The sequence below is a fragment of the Peromyscus maniculatus genome, chromosome 11, assembly GCF_049852395.1.
Source record: "Peromyscus maniculatus bairdii isolate BWxNUB_F1_BW_parent chromosome 11, HU_Pman_BW_mat_3.1, whole genome shotgun sequence".
In the NCBI taxonomy this organism is placed as follows: Eukaryota; Metazoa; Chordata; class Mammalia; order Rodentia; family Cricetidae; genus Peromyscus; species Peromyscus maniculatus.
In genome coordinates, this window is record NC_134862.1 from 21,622,140 (window position 1) to 21,630,240 (window position 8,101).

Genomic DNA, 8,101 nt, shown 5'->3' on the forward strand with positions numbered 1-8,101 from the left:
TTAAAGTTTCAGAAGTTTAGTCCGTTATCTTCATGGTGGCATGCAGGCAGACATGGTGCAGGAGAAGGAGCTGAGAGTTCTACATCTTGAGCCACAGGCAGTAGAAGCAACTGTGTGTCACACTGTTTGTAGCTTGAGCATATAAGAGACCTCAGAGCTGGCCTCCACAATGACACTTCATCCAAGAATGTCACACCTACTCCAACAAGGCCCCAGAGATAATAGTGCCACTCCCTATGGGCCAAGCATTGAAACACGAGTCTATGGGGGCCATACCTATTCAAAGCACCACAGTGATGAACCTATCATTGTCAAAAATATTTATTTTTATATGTGTGTCCTGTAAATATATGCTTTGTGTGTGCAGGTATCCACTGTGGGCAGAAGAGGGCATTGGACACCCTGGAGCTAGAGTTACAGGTCATTGTGAACCACTTCATGCTGGGATCCAAACTTGGGTCCTCAGAAAAAGCAGGAAGCATTATCAACTATTTGGGAAACCTCTCCAACTGACACGGAAGTTTTTAAAAAGTGTTTTGTATGTCTTAATTAGCATATATTAATTATAATAATGGAATTTCACTATGACATTTTCACGTATGTTTGTAGTGCACTTTTATGATGTTCACTCCCACTTCCTTTCCCTAATTAGCCTCCTTTCTACTTTTATGTATTTTGAGCGTGTGTGTGTGTGTGTGTGTGTGTGTGTGTGTGTGTGTGTTGCCTATTGAGGTTTAATAGGGCTGCTTACAGGAGCTATGGGTGACAGACACGTGTGCACCTTTCCAGTGGGTACAGTACTGAACAAAGGGGCATGGCAGCTTTGTTTCTCATTGAGCACACTTGCAGAGTGACTTTTCCAGTTGTATTTTTACTAGGAAAAGTCCTTTATGATCATTGTCACTATCTTAACACAGAGATACGGATTGAGGGCATGTGATGGTTAATCTTAGTTGTCAGCTTGAACAGATCTGGAATCACCTGAGAAACGGGCCTCACACATGTCAAGGGATTACCTTGATTAAGTTAATTGAGGTGGGAAGACCTGCCCACTCTGGGTGGCATCATTTCTTATGCTCAGAGCATGAACAGCTAAAAGAGGAAAGTGAGCTGAGAACAGGTATTCATTGCTTTCTTTTTCCTGACTGGATGGAAGTGGCCAGCTGCTTCAGGCTCCTGTCGCCTTCACTGGCACCACGATGAGCTGAATCTCAAACTTTCAGCTATAGTAAACCCTTCCTCCCTTAAGTTGCTTTATTGGGTATTTTATCACAGCAACAGGGATGAAACCAGGACAGAGTGTTGGGGTGGAATCATTTTTAGTTCAAAAGCCAACCTTCGTGTACTTCTTAGCCAGCGTTTCAGAAGCAGGATCTAAGTTCAGTCATAGGATGTCCCTGCACTGACTCGCACAATCTCCCATATAGTGACAGTATCATCGTTAAGCTAATGATTACTTGGGCCTTCTGTTACCTGAGCTGAGTGAACATTTTCCTAGGAGCTATAGTCCACCTTAGCAGCTCATGTTTCCATCTGACTTCTAAATCAACTCAACTCAACAGGGTTAAACAGAGACAAAAGTGGATACAATGTAAGAGTAGCAATTATGTGTCATACCAGAGAAGACACAAACCTGACCTTTTCCTTCTGAAAATGGTGCAATGCTTGGCTCCCCTTTAGATCACCTGCATCCATGTCAAGCAAATCTTTGTCCAGACCTTGGGCTTTGCTCTGTCTTCCTTTTGCCTTTGCTTTTCAAAGTCTGTGAACATATGTCAACATATATCAGTTCTTGATACTATAAACTTTTTTTTGAAACAGGATGTGATGGTTGATTTTAAATGTCAACTTCATGGGGTTTATGTGTGTGGGAATGTGCACGTGAGTGCAGTTGTCTGTGGAGGCCAGAATAAGGGGGTGGATCACCTGGTGCTGTGATAACAGGTGGTTATAAGCTGGGGACTGTGGTGGGAACGCAACTTAGGTCTTCTGGCAAGAACAACGCGCTCTATTAACCACTGGGCCACCCTCAACGATAACCATTTTTAAAATGATTTAATTGTTCCTATGAAAAAGCACAAGTTGGTTGTAGTTTTTATAGAACATATAGAGAAGCATCAAGATTCAGTCACTAGCTGAACACTGATTGAATAGCCCTTTGGTCAATTTTAAGTGAAGATGGTACTCTAGACAGAGGAGACATGAAGACGGAGTAGTGACCCCTGAGAAAAAGGTCAAAAAGTGCAATCTTACAAGTAGTAGTCTGGTAATGTTATGCTGTACGACTGATCAGTTTCTGTGTGTAATATGTAGTAGATTGGGGGGACAAGAGAGAAGGCTGAGCAGGTGAGTGTTGTTCTTGATGAGGATGTAAGTTCAGTTCCCTGTACCCACATCAGGTGGCTTAAAGCCACGAGTTAACTCCAGCTCCAAGGGATCCAGTTTCTTCTTCTGGCCTCTACAGGCACACACTCAAGCACATACATACACATGGTTAAAAATAAAAATCTTAAAAAAGAGATAGATTTGGAGATAGGTTCAAATGGTTAGGTGAAAAACTGACAAGCCTAAGAATTGTTTGAAGCTGATGTTTCAGAGTACTTTAGGGTTTTACCTCAGTAAGACAGTTAATACTCCTGTTCCTACACAGGTGTAATGAGGTTGAATTTTTAGATCAAAACATGTGACATGGAATTCTCTTAAATTTATTTTATTTGTGTGTGCATGTATGCATGCATGTGTGTGTGTTTGTGCATGTGTGTGATGATGCATGTGTGCATATATTACAGTTGGAAAAATAAAGCAGGAAGCATCTTTTGTGTCCCCAAATGATTAAGAAATACAGTGTGTGCTGTAGGAGTTAAAAACAAGTAGTAAGAAATGTCTCCATTCAGGATCACCAAAAATGCTGGGCCTGAACGATGCCGCAGAAACTAGATACAAGGAAGGATTTACTTGCTCATATAAAGATATTCAGTGCTACGGAAGAGAGCTTTCTTTTCATATTATTCAAATTGAAATTACAAAATGGAAGTCCTAAAAGCCCAAATATTTATTCACAATCTTGGCCAGAGTCCATGTTGGAGGACTAAGAGTAAGTTAAAAACCACTGCCAATTCAATTATTTAATTTCACTGTATTAGAGCCCAAGTTGCCAAATGATCTCATTACCAAATTGTATCCTAAGGTCATCCTGGGAAAATAAGCTATTTGGTGCCAAGAAAACTATCCCCAAGGATAATTGCTGGCCAACGGCATTTTTTGGAATTGCAAAATGGCTGTGTTTTTCATAGGAAAATTTCATCTCTGCTCCTGGTAGTCTTGGATATTTCTACAGCTTACCTAGCACATAAAACCCACCCAATAGCCTGTGAATGGCAGTAGGTGGTAGTCCTAAACACAACTTTGTAGTAGGTTTTGTGAAAAGGAACTTAGGTCTATAAAACTATGTGGGGGCTAGGGAGATGGCTTGGCCAGCAAATTGCTGACTTAATTTCAGATCTCTAACACTGACATAAAAATCTAGGTGTGGCTCTGTGCACTGAGGATGTATGTACAGGAGGGTCTCTTAAGTTTGCTGATCAGCTACTTGTGCTGGATTGAGCTCAATGTTCAGTGAGAGACTCAGAAAAAGTGGAAAGTAATAGAGAAAAACACCTGATACTGACTTCTGGTCTCCATACCCATGCTCACATGCTCCTGTACATACACATGTAAAACACACACACACACACACACACACACACACACACACACACACACGGGCTTCTAGAGTTAATCACAAATGTCTTCCATATATTACTCTGACCGTGTGTCCACAGTTATTAATAGTACAGTGTTAAGATGCCACACTTGAAAGCATTATACATAAAGACATGAAAATACAACAATGCTCAGTTTTCATGCCTCATGTTTGTGGGCCTATCTTTTCAGTGGTGGGGCTTTGTGAAGCAAAAGTTTCATATTCCCTCTAAAACAGAAAGTGTACTATCCCTATTAAGGCAAGAAATACCCCAGCACAGAATTTTACTGCCAGCGACAGTGAGAAACTGGAAAATGGATATCATAAGCGTCCCCCAATGGTAGATCTGGGTCAAGAGATATACCTTGGAGGGAGATGGAGACATTAGCTTATTCATAAGTTGGATCTCCTCAAAGACCACAGAGTGTAAAGTATCATGGAATTGACCCAAGTGGCTAATGTGTCACTCAAGAGATCTAAGCTGGGTTGACTTATGTGAAAGGCATATAACACTTGAAGGCCCTTCTACATTTCTCAAATGAGAAAGGCACATTGTGCATGGATCATATAACTCGTGGTTATTACAATACAAATACATCTTAGAAACAACAGTGATGTTGGGTTTTCACTATGCTATGCCTGCTCACTGGGGTGTGGTGAACAGGGCTCTCTGGGCTTAGAATCTTGAAGGTCTAGCCTTTCTTAGAGATAGAAGGCATCTGCATGAAAGGACACCCACCTCAGAACTTAGCTGCAACACTGTCTTGTTTTTTTATTTCAGCTTTCCGTTGGCCTCAACAGTCTTATCCTCTTCACTCCCACCTGGAGGAGACAGCTCACAGCTCACGGTGGGTTCCTCTGGGCAGCCAGCCCCTGCCAGCACTGTCCCTGGACCCCTCTGCTCACTCTCGTCACAGACTGCTGCAGAACGTCCATTTCTCCCCCACAGGAATGGGTTATGAAGTCTTTGAGAACAGGGATTGTGTGCAGACAGGGAGGTGCTGGGAAAGTGTTAAGACAGGGTATGTTATAAAGGACTGCCCACTTGTGTCAACAATAAACCTTAGTTCCAACCAGTGAGTGATCAGTGCTTGATAAGTCAGTTAGCTAGAAATCAGCAGCCCCACTGGCAAACATGGAAGCTTTACGACTTTTGGAGAGCAATGTGCTACCTGGGAGATCAAGGGAAGCGGCCGAGGATGGCCAAACATGCATGCTGTTCTGCTTTACTAAAAGAAAGAGGAAACACTCAACAGTATCCACAATGTGGTAAAAATGGTGAAGCACCAAGCAGCAGGGCCACGATCTGCCCGCGGTCATGGTGACGAAGAAGAGCTTGAAATATGACAGGAGAAAACGCTGAGCTGAAGAGGCCTCATTCAGTCAGCATCGTAGCTGGGAGGCTGCGGGAGCTGCCTAAACACCTCAGGACTGTGGGTGCTATGTGTAAGACATAGCTGTGATACACCGCGAAGGCAGCATCCCAACAGAGGCCATTAGTGAGTCTTCCTAAACTTTCATGCCCAGTAGTCTCCACACAGAGGAGAGTTCTCTGCTGTGTCAGCCATGCTGATACCCCAAGTCAGTGGTTCTCAACCTGTGGGTCATGACCCCCATAGGGTTGCATATCAGATATTTACATTTTGATTCATAATAGTATCCAGATTACAGTTACGAAGTAACAACAGAATAATTTTATGGTTGGGGATCACCACAACATGCATAGCATTAGGAAGGTTGAGAACCACTGCCCTAGGACCAAAGCTGTAAAGTCTTTTTCCTTTTTTCCCTAGGGGAAAATCCTCTTCTTTGCCATTAAGTATTTCATAGAGGTAAAAATAATGGAGGATCCCCCTTCTACCCCTGTCATTCACTGAACATCTACCACAGGCCAGAGATCGCAGCCAATTGTCTCTCATCTTTGTAGCCACCTTGTGAAGGAGGAATTACCAATCTCATTTTGAAAATGAGATGAAATTTGAGAGTATTGAAGTGGCTATCCTTGGGTCTCACTTCAAAATCACCAAGACTTGCTTTCACATCTTAGCTCCTCCGGAGTCAAGCATGGATGTAGAAGCACACCTCTAATGTCCATGGTGAGCTCAAGTACGGTAATTATGCTATGCTTTGAGGGACTGGTTCAAAGTAGCAAGCGGATTTTCAAGATAGGTAGCCCGGATAAGGAGACCATAGACAAGGGACGCTAAATAACAGCTGGGCGTGGCTGTGCACATCTGTAGTTTCGGCTACTCTGGAGCCTGAGGCAGAGGATCACATGGGCCCTGGAGTTCAAGGACTCAACTTGCAGGGCACATGTGGAGGGGTGTGCTGGTGCTGGGTGTGGGCTGTGCAGAGCCCTCCTACAGACCGTTCAAGAAAGTTAGCCTTATTGGTTTGTCTCACTCAGTTCAGAAGTTCGTCCCTGCTGGGTAATGCTTGTTTTTATTTTATTTTATTATTTTATTTTATTTTAGGCTAACAACACAGAGAAGAAAAGTGAGCGTTGGGTGTTGGACACCTGAGTGTAGGTAGAGTTTAGTCACATGCAGTCTAGTTTCGTCAGCAGGTCAATCGCGGAAGCTAGTGTGAGCAGCTCGTCGTGAATGTGAGACACCACCTCTCCTGCTCCATGCGGATGTGTGTATTTGGCATGTAGGGTGGGGTCATATTTATCTCTGTTGCTTTTTGATCATCTAAGAATTCATTTACAAATAATGTTCATGGAGAGAAATGTAATTGTAGTAGATTTTTATGTTTTCTAGCTCTGTTGTTTTGAAATAGTTCTGTGATAGATTGAAAATAACTTAAAAAAAAACGTTATTTTTATTTTATGTGTATGGGTGTTTTGCCTCTGTGTACATCTGTGTACCATATGCATGCAGTGCCTATAGAGCCCAGAAGAGGGCGGCAGATCCCCTGAAACTGAAAGACAAGTGTGAGCTGCAGGTAGGTGCTGGGAATGGAACCTTGGTTACGTTAACCGCTGAACCATCTCTTCGCCTGAAAGAACTTTAAAAAAGATTTAGAAGATAGCTTGTCAAGTGCATTGATGCTTAAAAGAGAAGGACTGTGTCTGGAGTGTGCGGTCTCCCTCTTTTAAACTCCCCTTTCTTATTCAAGGAACTCACAGTTCAGCATCTTCGGACATGCCAAGAGGAGGAGGCTTGGAACAACAGAGACATCACTTAGAACCATGGAGGATGGAGGTCTGATGTCAAGATGTCAACATGGCCAAACTCTGAAGGCTTTAGACAAGCACCTGTCCATCACATGTCTCTGCCTCTATGGCCACCACACCCCATGTGTGGGTCTCAGTGCCAAATCCTCCCTGTTTATTATAGGAATATCATTCAAGACCAAGAGCTCCGGGTAACAAGAATATATCAAAGCAAACAACTTTATCATCGAAATATTTCTGCAAGGTTCCAGAAAGGACCAAACTTCAGAACAATTAATTTCATAAAAGTAACTGCTATTGACAATAATTAACTATGACAGCACATTAAATATTAACTGCCAAGTCTTCCTTGCTATAAATATTTTGTATAAATGAGAGGGTGAAGCTCCTTTATAAATTATAACATCAGGACAATTTGTAATCTTTTCACCAGTGTTTAGAAATCAGGAAGAGCCATTCAAATTATTGTTGTTGTTGTTTGTTTTTTGAGACAGGGTTACTCTGTGTAACAACCCTAGCTGTCCTGGAACTAACTCTGTAGACCAGGCTGGCCTTGAACTCACAGAGATCTGCCTGCCTCTGCCTCCCTAGTGCTGGGATTAAAGGCATGCATCACCATTGCCCAGCCTCTCAAATTATTTTTAAAAATAATAGTTAAGAAGATTTTACAGAAAAAAAGTAAAATAATTTAAATATTGGTTTTTAATTTCATGGTTTATGAGCTTATGAAGAGTTTCCCAATATTGGGTCCACCTGTAAATTTTAACAAAATTCATTCTTTCATTCAGTATGAATTACTATCTCTTTCTCAGTTGAATTCACTTATCTGTTAATGAACAATCTCAAATTGGTTAAAAATAGAATTTCTATTCCAAATAGTGCTCTGGTTTTCAGTCAAGTGTGGTAAGATCGCCATCTACTGGCAAATTTTAGAAACTACAACTTTTTATTCCCTAAACTCAAACAGAATTTCAAAAAGGAATTGCTAATTGTGGTTCTATGAAAATTGTCTGGGCATAGTGACACAGGCCTTTAATTCCAGCACTCAGGAGGCAGAGGCAGAGGCAGAGGCAGGTGTATCTCTGAGTTCGAGGCTGGCCTAGTCTACAAAGTGAGTTCCAGGACAGCCAGGGCTATAGAGAAAATTGTCTAGAAAAATCAGGAAAAAGAAAGGCAGGGAA

At 42.1% G+C, this 8,101-nt stretch overlaps 1 long non-coding RNA gene across 1 annotated transcript; it reads left to right on the forward strand.

The window, feature by feature from the left end:
• Positions 1-400: 400 nt before the first annotated feature.
• On the forward strand, positions 401-6,968 carry LOC143267761 (uncharacterized). The gene is made up of 3 exons (XR_013043189.1): positions 401-538; positions 4,524-4,590; positions 6,863-6,968. It is a non-coding gene; the product is annotated as an uncharacterized LOC143267761 (long non-coding RNA).
• Positions 6,969-8,101: the final 1,133 nt, after the last annotated feature.